The 15,031-nt window shown below is 47.4% G+C and overlaps 1 protein-coding gene and 1 long non-coding RNA gene across 4 annotated transcripts in view; one reads left to right on the top strand and one right to left on the bottom strand.

Moving 5' to 3' along the window:
* The window catches only part of Pknox2 (PBX/knotted 1 homeobox 2), a 297,178-nt gene that overhangs the window by 200,622 nt on the left and 81,525 nt on the right, over nucleotides 1–15,031 (top strand). The window lies entirely within an intron of this gene.
* LOC143438966 (uncharacterized) lies at nucleotides 2,541–13,910 on the bottom strand. The gene is made up of 3 exons (XR_013107474.1): nucleotides 13,600–13,910; nucleotides 5,040–8,862; nucleotides 2,541–4,681 (listed from the first exon to the last, which is right to left on the bottom strand). It is a non-coding gene; the product is annotated as an uncharacterized LOC143438966 (long non-coding RNA).

Raw genomic sequence — 15,031 nt, 5'->3', positions numbered from 1 at the left:
TGATGTAGTGATGAGATCAGTGTGCTCTACCGTGAGTAGACATCCACGCAAGTCAAGGCAGAACTCCATTTTGAGGGATAATTACCCGGAAGTCATGGTTGACAATTCTTTTGATATTAGGAGCCTGAGTCCAGAGTACTTGTAGTTCATTGTACAGAGGCTGGGAAGAGGAACCTAAAACATAGAAAGAAAACCTGGAGTTGGCTTGCAGATATGTTGAGCTAGTTTGAATGTGTTGCTTCCTAAAGCTAAGTCCAGTTACTTTCTCTGGGAATAAAAAGTCATTGTGACTCTCCCCATGGACTGCCTTCTAGAGTCCTACTCTCTCCTGGCTAAGGTTGTTGCTAGGTCCAGCTTGTGCCTTGGACCATCTTAGAGTCGCTAGCCTATGGGGAGATGGTTTGCCTGACTTATAATTCCTGTGTGGCTGTGTCTTTTGGGAGAATGGGGGCTCCCACCAAGAAGATGGAAGCCAATTCAGATACGAGCCCGACCTCTAGCCCTGAATTCCTGGACACGCCGGCTCACCCCTGAATCATCCCTCCAAGTGAGCGGCGGTATGGCGTGTCCTGGAGACTAAGCCCAGTTGACACTATTGCTCGGATGGGTGCGATTGGCAAGGACAATTTTTGTAGCTAATGCTGTAAGTGTGGGAATCAGAGAAGCTGCCAGCTGTCTCACTTAAATTCTTAGCTCTCGCTCTCTTTTTTTAAAAATCGTTTTGCTTACATAATCCACCCCCTTTTTATTCTCTAATTCTCTCCTTGCAAAGCTGGCAGCAGAGGGGAAGGGCTGGGGGGTGGAGGGGTAGCAATTACACATCAGTTTGGGGAGCATTTACATTTTGCAATTACAATTTAAAAATAAGTCCCGTTAATGATCTCCACGTGTAAACGACAAACCTTAACTGACATACATATTCTCCTGGGCCTGCCCGCATGCCTGCCTGCCTGCCTCACTGGCCCAAAAGCTCAAATGCAGGCAAAAGTTCCCAGGGAGACACAGAAGGGGCTGCGGAGGCTAGCTGGGGTCTAACGGATACTTAGGGCCATCAATGTGTGTCTGAGGTTGATTAGAGGACAAAGGCGGGGCTCAGGGTATGCAAAGCAAGGACTCCATCTCTCCTCCTTGTTTGTACTCATGCTGGGAATTGGCTCATCTATCTGAGATTCAAAGACTTGCAGTTGATCTCTATGTCCTGAAGAGGAGGTACCTTCAATGCTCCAACCTGGGGAAATGGGGACCCCAAACTCCAGGTGCTTTCCAGGTAGGAATTTTCTGAGTCCTGTGGGGCAAACCCATGAGTTCTAGCTCATTCCTGTGGGCTAGTCAAAACACCCAGACGGTTTGTACTCTACAGAGGAGCTGTTTTCCTACTCAGGCTCAAGAATGGAACTGTATACATTGTTTCCTCAATGAGGAAAGACATGTAGGCATGGTTTGACCCCAGCCTTGCAGAAACTCACGTTTTAAACAGATCCAACAAAGTCTCAGTTGCTGTTGGCTATTTGTTGACTACAGAACTTGGACAAGTTCTAGTACTTGGACGTTTTATCATCATTGGCCTTTCTTCCCTGATCCCTCTTTTCCTCCCTTCCTTCCCCTTTTCCTTTCTTTCGTCTTTTTAAAAGAAGGGGTTTTAGCTATGTAGCTCAGGCTAGCCTCCAGCTCACCGTCTCCTTCTCCATTCTTCTGAATGCTGGGGCTACAGATACAGGCCCAGCCTATCATTGTCTATGCAAGTGGAACAGAAGCCAGTGAGCTCCCATGGCAGTGACCTCGGACATTTCCGGTGCATGGGAAATGCTTAGAAATGGTTATCCTTTATCCAGCAGCCTCCCTAGCAGCAACAAGTTACCTTCTGTCTGCCCCCGATCTGCTTCTCTCAAGCCATCATGGGTAATGAACAAGGGGGATCTGCTCTCATTTCTCCAGCCTTCTTTAAAGTCTAGCCATCTGCTTACCGGGTGGTCCTAAATGCTTCTCTTCTGAAGGTTCTTTGAGAGCACAGCATCAAGATTCGGATCTAGGCTTCCCCTTTTGGTTGGTGTCGTGCTTCACTATGGACAGTTCTCTTTCCAGGACACTTCTTCAACTGGTGGCCCTTCTGTAGTACAATGCCTCTCTCGTCCCCACCTAAGTCTATTGTCTATGAACGAAGGTGGTAAGCCAGATGCCTTCTAAGAAACCTTTCCTCAGCACTTCTCCACCAAATCTCTATGTAGAAGGTCTTCATCCCTTAGGCAGCTTCACTTAAGCCGGTCAGAACTAACACAGTCAAGCGCTCACAGTTTCTGTCAGTCATGGTAGCACACACCTGCAATCCCAGCATTAGGGAGATCACCCCAGGGGGATTACCAACTTGAAGCCAGACAGGGCTACATAGTGACACCCTGTCTCAAAACAATAACAACAATAATCCTATATTTGATAGTATTTATTTTTAGTATATAGTGTTATATAGTACATAATATATGCTATATAAAATTAATACATAATATATAAATTTAAATCTTAACAGTGTAATAAATATAATACTTAGTATTATATTTAGTGCAATTATACATAATTCCATATGACACTATATGCTATTTACTATATTATATATGTGTGTGTATTATATCATATAACATGTATATATTGTCCATCTATATATTCTACTCTGGATTAGTATATGTATTAAAATTCTAAGTTCAAACTTCTTTTCTCTTTCATCTTTTTTCTTTTTTACTTTTGGGAATTTGAGACAGCTTCTCACTGTAGATCCTAGCTGGCTTGGAACTCACTATTGTGGAACACACTGGTCTTGAACTCACAGGAATCTTCCTGCCTCTGCCTCTGCCTGAGTGTTAAAGATTCCAGGCTGGCATACCCCACAACGCGTGGTCTTTCTCTTTCATCTTGATGGCATTTCTTCACCAGTTTCTAATTTTGCAATGAATAGCCATGGAAACGATATATATCCTAAATTATAGTATGATTCTGCATTCTATTATGGTACATAAAATATAATGCTTTTAAATTGTTTTCACTTTATTTATTTTATATTTTATATTTTATATATATGAGTGTTTGTTTTTCATGTCTGTATGTATACCACATGCATGCCTGGTGCCCTCAGAACATTTGATACTTTGGAGATGGAGTTATGGATGGTTGTGAGCTGTCACATACATTATGTACTGGGAGCTGAGTCTGGGTCCTATAACAATAGTATATCACCTAATTTCTTTACCTTAAGACATGGAAAGTTTGCATTTTGTTGCATAAGTGTAGTTACCTCTCGATTCTGACTAGAGGTCAATTAAAAGACTGAACTACAGACAGGAACATGTTGTCCTCTGAGAGGCTCCACCCAGCAGCTGACTCAGACAGATACAGACACCCATAGCCAAGCAGTGGATGGAGCTTGGGGACTCTTATGGAAGAATAGGAGGAAGGATTTTGGGCCCTTAAGGGGATAGGAACTCCACAGAAAGATCAACAGAGTCAACTAACCTGGACCATTGGGCTGGACCTAAGCCTCCCACACACATGTAACAAACGTGCAGCTTGGTCTTCATGTGAGTCCCAAACAACTGGAACTGGGGGCTATCTCAAAAGCTGTTGCCCCTATGTGGGATATGTTCTTCTAGCTGGGCTGCCTTGTCTGGCCTCAGTGAGAGAGGAAGTGCCTAACCTCACAGAGATGTGAAGTGCCAGGTTGCCCAGCATACCCAGGTGAGCTGCACCTGCTCAGAGGAGAAAGGGGATGGGGGATGGGGGATGGGGGAAAGGTTGTGGGAGAGGATGACCAAGAGGGGGCAGTGAGTGGGATGTAAAGAAAATAAGTTAAAAAATTAAATTTTAAATTAAATTAAAAAGGCTGAACTATATTGGAAGGCATGAACCCAGTGTGGACATGGAAATGTCACTCAGCCACATAATCTGGTCGTGTGTTTGACTGCAGGAGAGACAGATACCCAGGGTCAGGAAAACAGTGGTGTAGTGACCACTTTCCCATCCCTCTGGATTTCCCCTTTCGGTAGAGTCATGGTTCCCTCCACAACGTTTCCTTATGTGGTAACTATATTCAGAATGTTGGTTTTGCTGGCATATCACCTCTAGATCTGTTTTATGCTGTTGAATGGGAAATAGGGTGAGTTCTCACACAGGCAACGCTGACTCCATTACATCCTTGGTTGACAGTTTGACTCAGAATCTTCCTCTCCCAGGCTTTGTTTTGTTTTGCCATACTGAGACTCGAACACAGGGCTTTACATACTGGTAAAGGCAGATGGTCTGCCAGCCGAGGAGCATCCTCAGTTGTGCCTTTGGGTCTTGGTGATGATGCTCCACCCTCTTACTTCCTGCCTTATGGGTATCCTTGGGAACTTTAGGCTCCTGTCAGTCTCTCTTGGGGGTTCAGGACGGGTGTAGCTGGGGACCTGAAGCTTGCTTTCCCTCCTCCTTTCTCTTCCCCAGCCCTTGGGATCCTCTTGACTCTGAAGTCACCTCAGCTCAGGGAACTTTTTCATTTTATTATTTCTTTAGTCACAGCCTTCTGTGGTCTCTGTCTTCTCTGTACGGCACGGCGCGCGTCAATTGCTCACGCAGTGCCTGGAAACTGCTGGTTGGTTACTGAGTCTGCTATTTGGGACCTGTGCTCTAGTGAGGACCCTATAGCCAACGTATGCTTCACCTGAAAAAAAAAATTCCTCTGTTTGTTGAGAGTTGTCAGAGCTCATGGTTGTTCATGACCTAGCTCTCTTGGTCCTCTGGCAATTAAGCCCTAGAACCTTGGATTCCTGCTGCTCCTGGGTTAGAAAAGAGGCAGTGAGTTTCTGGTCTGTAAAGGGAAAGTTGGGGTACAAATCAAGACAGCCATGGCAGCCATCCCCCAGCTGTGGATCACTGTTACGAGCCTTTTGTTTCTCCAGCATCCACGATCCTTGACCCTCCCATTCTTCTGAAATGGGCTTCCTTACTTCTTCATCTCTCTCTGCCCATTTTGCCTATCTGCCCCCTGCCCCATAGTGTTAGCCCATGCACAGGCATACCTCTCTCGTTAGAGGAATAATCCCCGGTGGTTCAAATCTCCCTTGTTCAAATCCCTGGACAAGGACTTAGCAGGTAGGTCTTCTGAGTGCCCCAGAGCAGAGACTCTGATCTCATATCACAGAGAGGCCTGCAGAGAGCAGAGATCCATCCCACCTATAACAAGTTGGTACACTAGATGGGGTATCTTCTTGGGAATCCCATTTCCCAGGCCTTTTTATCCCGATGACCTCCATACAATTCAGTTTCCATGCCTGCCTAGGTCACCCTGCTCTGGATAAAGCGAGTCAAGATGCTTGCTTCTTTTACCTCTGGCAACCTGACCCTGGGAGATGCTCAGATCCCAGGAGATTGGGGTCTGCTGTAAGTTAGAGCTTCCTAATTGGTCCTTGAGGACCAGTGGACAAAATTATCTTCTTCTCTCTTTCCTCTACCCACCGGTCCTTGCCCTGGCATGACGAGGGAAGCTTATCTTCTAGGGTAAAGAAGGAGAGGCACAGTTTTTAACTTGTTGAAGACAGAGCTCTTTCTTTTCCATCAACATCATAATGATAGGAAATAAGCCGTCATTGCAGAGACTCTGTGAGTTATATTTCTCAGACAAGTTGCTAGTGTTCAAAGCGTCTGCTGCCAATATGAAACACGTCTCCAGGTCTGAATGCAGCTGGAAAGGCTGAAGCATGACTAAAGGTTTCCCTGGTAGAAGCCAGAGGACTACAGACCCCTTCGTAAGGCTGAGGTGAAAGGGAAGGGGGCCTGGCAGGAGGAAGCCAGGAGCCAGTGGGAGGTAAAACAGGCCTGGTGCTCTCTCCTTATGTCTAACAGCTGCCTGCTTAGGAGGCCGTGAGTAATAATACCCTTTTGCTGACCCATGACAATGTCTCTAACGACTGCCCATGCAGCTTCCTGCCTGGAGTCTCTCTGGGCTGAGATGAGGAAAGTGCAGAAGAAAAGCATACTGGAAGGAACTTCTGTTAAAAACAATAACGACAACAAAAAGAAAGAAAGAAAGAAAAACCAAACAACTAGAACTAAGATATGACCAAAACAATGATGGAGTGCCGTATCTTAAAACGTCATATTGCTGAACTTTGGAAAGAAAGAGACAAGAGTCTCTTAGCCTTTGGATGGTTTTTGAATAGGGACTCTGCTTAGTAACTGTGGATGGTCCTGGAAAGTTGTGTGTGGGATGGCCAAGAAGGTCACGTGAGGGCAGAGAACAGGTTAACAGCAGGATTCTCCCTCCCCTACTCCACTTAAGCCCCAGTGAGGCACTTGGGTCCAGACTGACCAGGAGGCACTCATAGAACCTGGGTCAGTGTGAATCAGTTCCCTGGTCTCCCATGGTGGCTGTATAATAAGGAACAAGCAGTCTGGGGCTTGTGCCTACCGAGTGTGTTTTCAGAGTTCCTGCCAGACAAGGAAATACAGTATCAGGTTCCCACCTCTCCAGTGCCTCTGAGGTGCAGTCTTCAACCAGACACTCATTATCTCCTGCTCATTCTTTGATTTCATTCTTTCTCTTCCTAATTGAGCACACAGTCCAGCGAATCTGTGAAGGAGACTCCGGATCTGCTGCGTTCAGCACGCTAAATGTTTTCCATCTTTGTCTCAGTTTTATCATGTTACAAGACCCACCCCACCCCCATTCTTATCTCTGGTATCAGCATTTTCTTTTTCCATCTCCCTCTCATTCATTTTTTTTCTTTAAAATAACAAGAGCAAAATGCAATCAAATATTTGCATACATTTGGACGAGCTCTGCTCGATGCAGGATAATGGTATCAACAGGAAGGAGCCATGGGAAAAGCAGCCCCACTGTGGGAAAAGAAGAAGCCCCACTGTGGGAAGGTATGAGAGGTACATGGATTAGCTGTCACGTCACACACAGAAGACACTAGCATTCTCCTCATGATGTGAGATTTTTAGAAATCTGGACCACGTGAAAAATCAAGAAACAGTCTCTGTACTCGGCCAAGTCCAAGATGGAATCTTGTTTCCATAACCATCTTGCCTTCTCTTTGCTGGGCTCCTTCTCAGTTTCTAGGGTCACTTTCCTCCCTGGATGTTTCCTGCTTTTACCCTGAAACATTCGCACTCCTCAATCAGACTGTGTGAAATATTTTAAAAATGATTCCGACTTGTCTAAGCCTCAGTTTTCTCATCCACAAATTGGAACAACAGTGACTTTACATGGTAGAGAAAAAAACAAGGGTATCCACAGGTGCTTAGTAATACACTCAGTGTGAGCTAAGCGCACACTGAATGAAGTTATTATTCATTCCATATTATTGTCTCGTCATCATCAAAATTAATGAAGAGGAAAGGGGCCAACAGACTCCTTCTCTTTGAGGTCTAAATGGCATCTGGACCTAAAAGGTCCTAGTTTTGCCCTTTAACAGAAAGCCAAAGTAATGGATGTGTAGCCCTGTGGGAGTGTTCACCAGGAAAAGAGGCCTGTGAACTTGTGTGGCACACACTTTTAACCCACCAACAACACCTAGAAAATGGAAGCCACGGCTATGATTTTATGCCAGGGAGCAAAGAGGTCGCTGGGCAGGAAAGGGCATGTGGCAGAGATGGGAACTTTTCATGACTTAGAAGTGTACGGAGCAGCATTTCATGTCTGCATCCTGCAGTGAGGCCACATGTCTGCCCTTCGAGAGGCTCTATGAGGGTGGTGTGAGGGAGAAGGCTTCGTGGTCAATTGGACAGGGTTTGGAGCAAGTTTGATGAAAAGTGGCATGGTTGTGAAATACAGAATACCATCCTATCCTAACTGACGAGGAACAGAGCAAAAGGTTCAAAGGGTACAGCTTAGGTCAGGGACAGAGGACATATGCGCCAGCTGAGGCATGAGTCTGGGGCCCAGTATGGACTCACCTCCCCTTACATCATACCTGCCATCCTCTGACCTTTGCGGCCTGCTTTTGGGGCTATCAGGAACACAGAATCAAGGCACATGTCCCCATTCTAACATCAGTGAGGATTCTAACATCATGGTGGACTGACTCCACCTGAACCCGGAGAAGGGCACCTACTGCAGAGACCAAAGACTTGATTTTTTCATCAGTTTGTTGTATTTTTTTTTCCTGGAGATGAACTTAAAAACTCAGGACCAGGTATCAACCTGCCCCAAACAGGTATCAAACAGCCAGAGAACATAGTTTGGTACTTCTCAGAGATGAAAAGGCTGGGCAGGCCCTCTGTAGAGGCTCCACAGGAATCTGTCCTGACTAATAGGCTGAAGAGGTTTCCCAGGCCCCTGTTCTGTGCTCCAGCTCTTCCCTGCTTGCTGTCTCCCTCAAGCTCAAGCTCTGCCCTCATCTTTCAGACTAGTCGAGGGAAGAGGCAGACAGGGCATCAGGGAGGTAGCCACCTGGCTTCTATCATCCTGAATCCCCAGTGTCTGAGAGTGTTTGTGTCTGTTGAGTTGTAAGCCTCCGGGGCCAGCCAGGCCTGTATTGTTTTCTCAGCTCTGTTCCCCAGGCTGCCGTCAGCTCTCCACAAATAATAATAAACCTGGGAAATTGTGTCTGTTGAGGGGAACTTTGCATCCCTGGGTTCATCTTTAGACTTGTTTCTCTTCGTGTATGCAGACAAGAGAGAACACGTGGTGGTATCTCAGGAGGCCAGGTTGGAGCTCCCTGGTGCCCTGGCAATCCGTTGTCGCCAATACCCCGTGGAGGGTTGGGAGGGTTCTCCTCTGTCAGTTGATCACTGGAGTTGCAAAGGAAAAGACACAAGATCGAACCAACGGCCTTAAGCCCTCTTCATCCTCATCCTGTTTCTCCCACCCATGATGTAGACTCAAAGGAGGCTGGCCTGAAAAAAAAAGAAAATGGGAAGGAGGGTAACTGGATGTGGTGGGGTGTGGCTGTGGTCCTAGTGGTTGGAGAGCTGAGGCAAGAGGGTCTCAGGTTAGAAGCCACCCTTCAGAAGAGCAGGAGGGACTGAGGGCAGTGACCAGGCACTGTCATTCTCAGTTGACTCCAGTGAGCTTTGGCACGAGCCTGTTTTAAAACAAAGCAGAAAACCCAAGGGAAAGAGAACTCAGAATTCTATCTTTAGGTGAGAGGGTTGGGCAGGCAACTGGGGCCCTTGCTGCAGGGCAGCCACTAGGCTTTCCCTCTCTTCCATTTCTGGGCACCACAGAAGAAAGATGGCGAAGGGGACATTTTCTTTAAATCGAACACTGTTGACGAAAGCAAGACCCAACTTCAGTGAGTGTGAAGTGTAAGAGGCTAATGATTCCCCACTAAGGCAGACTGGCAACTCCTCTTCAGCATCCTACCCCATCGGGAGTCAGAGAGCTACCCTCTGCTTCCCAGCATGGGAAAGAGCAAGCCCTTCTGGGAAAGGCGTGAGAGCACCATGCTTCCTCTTACAGCCAACGTGGCCCCACCCCCACCCCCACCTCCGCCCCTCTTCGGCTTTGCGCCGCTGCTGTTTTATTTTGTTTAAAGGAACCGAAGGGAGAGAAATTGCCAAGTTGTAAAGTGTTTAAAGAAGAGATGAGAATCTTCATCAAAATGCTAAAAGCTGGAGGGGGGAGAGTAATGTGCAAACTCTTGCCTGCTATTTATGGGATTGATTCTCAGATCAAGAAGAGGCAAGCCGTTGGATGAAAGGAATTATTGTTAAGCTCCTCGGTAGGAAGATCTAATGGACAATTGCTGCTATCAGGGGGAATTAAATTGCTGTTTCAGTTTGTAAAATATATCAGCGGCGTTTTGAAGCCAGTGAAGGTGTGACAGCGAGGCGGGGAGGCGGCAGATAGGGGCCCCGGCATTCTGCTGAGCTGGTGTGGCGTGGGGACAGTTGAGGAAGAGGCTTCTGGGCCTCGGACTGGGGAACAGCTGTAGTGGAGGAATAGTGGAGGGGAGGTGGTAGCCAGCGAACTCTGGGCCCTGAGAAGCTGGGCCCTCAGTGAGTTAGGACCATATGCCTCCTGGTGACAGAGCAAGACAGTGGGTTCTTTTGTGGGAACCCTGGTCAGGCTGGAGTCCAAGGGAAGTGAGTTTTGTCCACTGAGGAGTGAGGAAGGGATGTGGGAGCCATAAGGAAATAGCAATCCCCAGTGCTGCCAGCAACGATTGGAGGCCCAGTCCGAGACCCTGTTTAAGCAAATTCTTGGCCTTATGGGACCGCTATGTACCCACTTACAAATGCTATAGATACAAAGGTCTACAGAGTAGAAACAACCACTCTCTACAACCCGGAGCTGGCTTCTAGAGCAAACTGGTCCTCAATCTCTAGGCTGGGTCATCAATGAAAAAGACTCATTCGCTCACCTTCATGGCGAAGTGTTGTTATTCCATATAAAGGACACACAGCGGGGTGGGCCTTAGGGTGGAGAGAGCTGATGGGTGGAGGGCCTTGGGGTGAGAAGCCACAAGGAGATCTGTGTCACTCAGTTTCTCCATGAGGTACTCAGGGCTGATGGAGACTAGAGGGAAAGAGATACTAAGTAATCTGCTGTGTCTCCACTCTGCTCCCTGGAGACCAGCATCATGATACTAGGGCATCACCTTCTATGATGCCTTCTAGGACCTGGCGCCACCTTCTACGTAGGAAACCCTAGAAAGGTAGCAAAGCAATACCAGCACAGAGTTATAGGTGGCCAGTGAGCTTGGTGACCTTGCTATTATTGCCACTTCCTGCTCAGGTCAGTAGATACTCATGAAGTGTCCCAGTAGGAGATAGAGGGGCACGGGAGACATGGGCCTTCTGGCTGTGTCATTCTTCAAGAATCTAGGCTCTGGGCCAGGCGCAGTGTCTTGGGGCTCACTGAGTAACTGTAGCTGTACAGTAAGAGTAGCTGTAGAGCGAGTCATCCTTGGGACAGAGAGAGACATTAAGGACTCAGACCTGAGAGCAAGCTTGTCTTAGTTACTACCCACGTCTTTTCTTTTAGTGATATGGCCACAGGTCCTATATACATAGCTTCCAAGACCCACTCTGAGTTTGATCTGACCAAATGAAGGGCTTGGCCGTTGCCTTCAGCAGCTTGAAATCAGGAGGATTAGGAAGTGGCATCTGCTAGTCTCTGGCCTTCATGTCACCAGACTTCACAGGGCCTGAGGCTTTCTCTCAGCCCCAGCGGTGTTCTCCTGAGTCATCCCCTACAGTGGATTCTGCAGTGTTTGATGAGCTGTGAGTTAGGTCAGGGTCCTTCAGCCCCCACGTAAAGAACCTTCATGTCTTCCTCCTTTGAAAACAGTTCAGTCAGAAAATCTGACTTGGATGTGAAGTCTCTGCTCACATTTTAGAACTTTGTAGCCATTGGTGCATCTCATTTTTCTCTATCCTCCACCCTCCTTCCCCCTCCTCCACCTTCCTCTATCCTCCTCCATTCCCATTGGCCTCAGACTTGTTCTGTTCTCCGTGCTAAGTCCAGTCATTCATCCCAGGGAACCACAGAATTCCTGTAGAAACTCCGCTTTTGGTTTATGGTTTCTAGCTTTTACTGAGTTTTACAGAGACCTAGTGTGTGTGTGTGTGTGTGTGTGTGTGTGTGCGCACGCATCCACACGCCTGCATTTCTTTAGATAAATTCACAGAGTCACATGAAATCAGTGACAGGTTGACACCGTTATTTCAAGATTCATCGCTCAGAGTTGCCAGCAGAGGAGACCTAGCCAATTCCTTCCCACCAACAACACTTTTTTTCCAGGCATAATTTATAGCACTGGGGTGAATTTGTTTCCAAAAGATGAATATCACACTATCAGCAACAGCTGCCTCTCATTTTTATTTGTTTTTAAATTTGACTCAAAGTCCAATTCTCTATACACATCAGAAGCTGTAAATCCTGAGGCGACTGATTACTTGATTTAGTAAACAGGTTATATTATATAATGCAATTAAAGAGGGGCCCTACGACGCCACCTACAGGTGGCTTCTTGGAAGGGGAGCTGAACTGGCATTATTTGTCACAGGGGACAAGCCTAGTCGATGAAGGAAAAGAAAGGAGGGGGGTCCTGGGGGTCTGAGTCAGATTGAGGCAGCTGCCCCTGAAGGACAAGCTAAAGCCAGTCAGGTTACTAATGCAGCCAGTCACCCTCTCCTGCTGCGTTCACAGTGTTATTTCAGCCTCCTGCAAATCTGTCTAGACTCAGAACCGCTGGCCTGGGCAGCTGTTCAGAGCGGGGAAGGCTTTGGGGATGCAGGTGGAGGAATAACCTAGGAGTCTATGGAATAGGATGATGAAGGATTCCTGGCTTGCTAGCCTCAGGATGCTTGCTCTCCCACTCCCCACGCCACTGCCACTTGCTAGTGAACTGGAGGAGGAGGAGAAACTGAGAACCCACTGACCCTTGGAATGAAGCTACGATACAATTATTGGCAGTCAAGTCAATAAACATATGTGGAGAGCTAATTCTGTGCAACGATTTTGCAGATGTTGGAAGCTCCTTTTATTTCCGCAGTCCAAAAGTGAAAGGGACTTGTACAAGAGAGTCTCCCGGCCGCAGAACTCAGACTTTTGGACCCTACGCACAGGCTAGATCCTGGGATTCTGTAAATCTTATTCAACTGGTTTTGCAGATGGGGGGACTTGAGGCTAGTCTCGGAGTGAGACTTCCATAGACTCCATCTGTACCAAAGCAAGGAAACACTTGGGGGTTGTGGGGGACTCTCTTAACTGCTATTGGAGGTAGGCAGAATACCCCAACACTCCTGGGATGCATTCTACTTTGATACCTTTTCTAAGTGTTTTTCTACTTAGAAAAAAATAGGTACTATCACAGAAAACCAGTTTCTGAAGGAGAGAGGGCACTCAGTTCTCAGAGCTTAAAAAAAAAAAAAAAAAGATGGAACCAACCAACCAGATGTGATGTGCAAAACCCAGCACTTACTCCAGAGGCTAAGACTGAAAGATGATGAATCTGAGGCTAGCCTGAGCTACCTAAGGAGACCCTTGTTTCAAAAGTAAAATATAAAATAAAATAAATAAAACGAGACGAGAGGGAGTGGAGGTGAGGATGTCACAGATGAAAAAAACAGAACTTTCAGGATTAAAGAGGGCGGGAAGCCGCGCCCCCCCCCCCCCCCCCCCCCCCCCGTTCTTTATGCCATCCACCTGCCCAGTCTCCAGTCTGAAGTGGAGGAGCATGACAGGAAGGGGGCCAGAGCAAATTCAAACTTCCCTTCCTTCTTATTTAGTCCCAACTAGGGTCAGGGGCCAGGAACAAATGCTGCCGGGCCAGCTGGCCAGACAGTTTCCAATTAAACTTTGTTTCTCATGCTTAAGGCCTTGAGCCCCCAACCCCTACACCCCTGCCCAATTACTGCCCGGCAGCATTAACCCCTTGGTGCCCCAGGCCGTTAATGGAACGTTAATTGGCCTAATGGGTTTCATGTCAACAAGTCCTAATGAGCTCCTTCTAACGAGCTTGGCAATTTTTTCCCCTAAGCCTATGTTTGTCAACACAGTGGAGTTTGTGGCGGGGTCTGAGGGCATCGTGGCGCTGCCTCTGGGGAGCAAGAGCTAAGACGGCATGGAGAGGGGCACCCCTAAGCTGTCCATTCCTGTTTCTCAAAGGGAAGAGTATTTTGTACCTGCCTTTGGGGCTCCAATCCCCCATTGCGTCCTTTGGCTCCTGAGCCTGCGAAACGAAACGAACCCGCACTTCGGCACTTTGGAACCTGTCGATGGCAGGGTCAGTGATACAAATTACTTCCTCCTGGATATCTTGTGGAGTCGAGTGCCGCATAGGATTTTCCCCGCCATGTAACTGTCTTGGAATAAAGGTCTTAGCATCAAAGAGAAAACGCTCAAGCTGAGTCCAGAGCAAGGAATTCTCCAGGGTAAATGTTCCTCGGAGCCCTCTAACTACCACATTGTCTGTGGTCCCTTGAATGCCCTGGTGTGATGTCTAGTGACAGAAATGAGAGGGTCTCTGGACAGGGCCAGTAACCCCACGGGACGGCTGAAGAAAGCCTTGGAGCCCCAGAGCTCTGAACTGGGTCCTCTTTCTACTGCTAAAGAAATCGTAAAGGGCAGGTTTCCCTAAAAGTCCAAGACCCTCAGCTATTGCTAAAGGGCTCCCCTACATCCAGACCCTGACAGACTGACAGAATCCCCACATTCTTCTCCAGGATGGGGTTTCTGCCCCTGCAAGGAGGCTAAAGCAAGATGGGGTGCATGTGTAGATAGAGGGATTAAGGACACAGTGAGCCTCCCCAGATGAGCATGGGGGTCTGATGGAGCTGAGCTTCAGTGGGTCAAGTTTCCAGAAGCTTCCGTGCTTGTCTGAGCTGAGAGAGTAACTTAAGCCTTTATTTAAAAAATAGCAGTGGCCTAGGGACTTTTATGGTGACCCCAGAAAAGGGGAGGAGCCACAGCCACCTAGCTTCCTTGCTGCAAAGCCTGGCAGGTCCAGAACCGAAAACTGCTTTCGCTTCAAGGATGGTTGATTTAGGATCAGAACACTCTCAGCCATCCTTCCTCACTCTGCAACAGACATTATCAAGTGACACCATCTCTCAACTGACCTTGCCTTCATTATGGGCACGCTGAGGAAAGAGTGGGGATTTATGACTTTTCCCTTTCATCATAATTCTTCTGTTTGAGTTTTCTTTGCCTTACCTTCACTGTGAGTTTCTCATTTACAGAATGAAGTTACTGTAAAAGACTCAAACCCACTGTTATACAGTTACCCCAGTAGGCTGAGGGGAAAAAAAAAAAACAAACCTCTCTGCAGTTCCTCTAGCGGTTGTCTCTGCCCTGTGCTCTCTCTTCTGGAGATTTCTGGTATTGCAACCATGCAGTCTTTTCAGTCACTGAGGGGGCTTTGGGGGCATTTCTCTCTCTCCCAGGCCCAACCCAGGCTCCAGAACCAAGGCCCTGTCAAAGTTACTTTATCTTCCAGAGTTTTTATCATCTCTTGAGATCTCTATTTCCTTATTCTCCCAGGTTTTAAAAGAGAGAGAGAGCTTGTACACTAGTTTTACTATTGTCATTGAGGACTCCCCGCCCCCCCCGGGGGGG

This window comes from Arvicanthis niloticus, chromosome 26, assembly GCF_011762505.2.
Source record: "Arvicanthis niloticus isolate mArvNil1 chromosome 26, mArvNil1.pat.X, whole genome shotgun sequence".
NCBI classification, from domain to species: Eukaryota; Metazoa; Chordata; class Mammalia; order Rodentia; family Muridae; genus Arvicanthis; species Arvicanthis niloticus.
The sequence above is the reverse complement of the archived record's forward strand: the minus strand, read 5'-3'. Positions and strand labels throughout refer to the sequence as shown.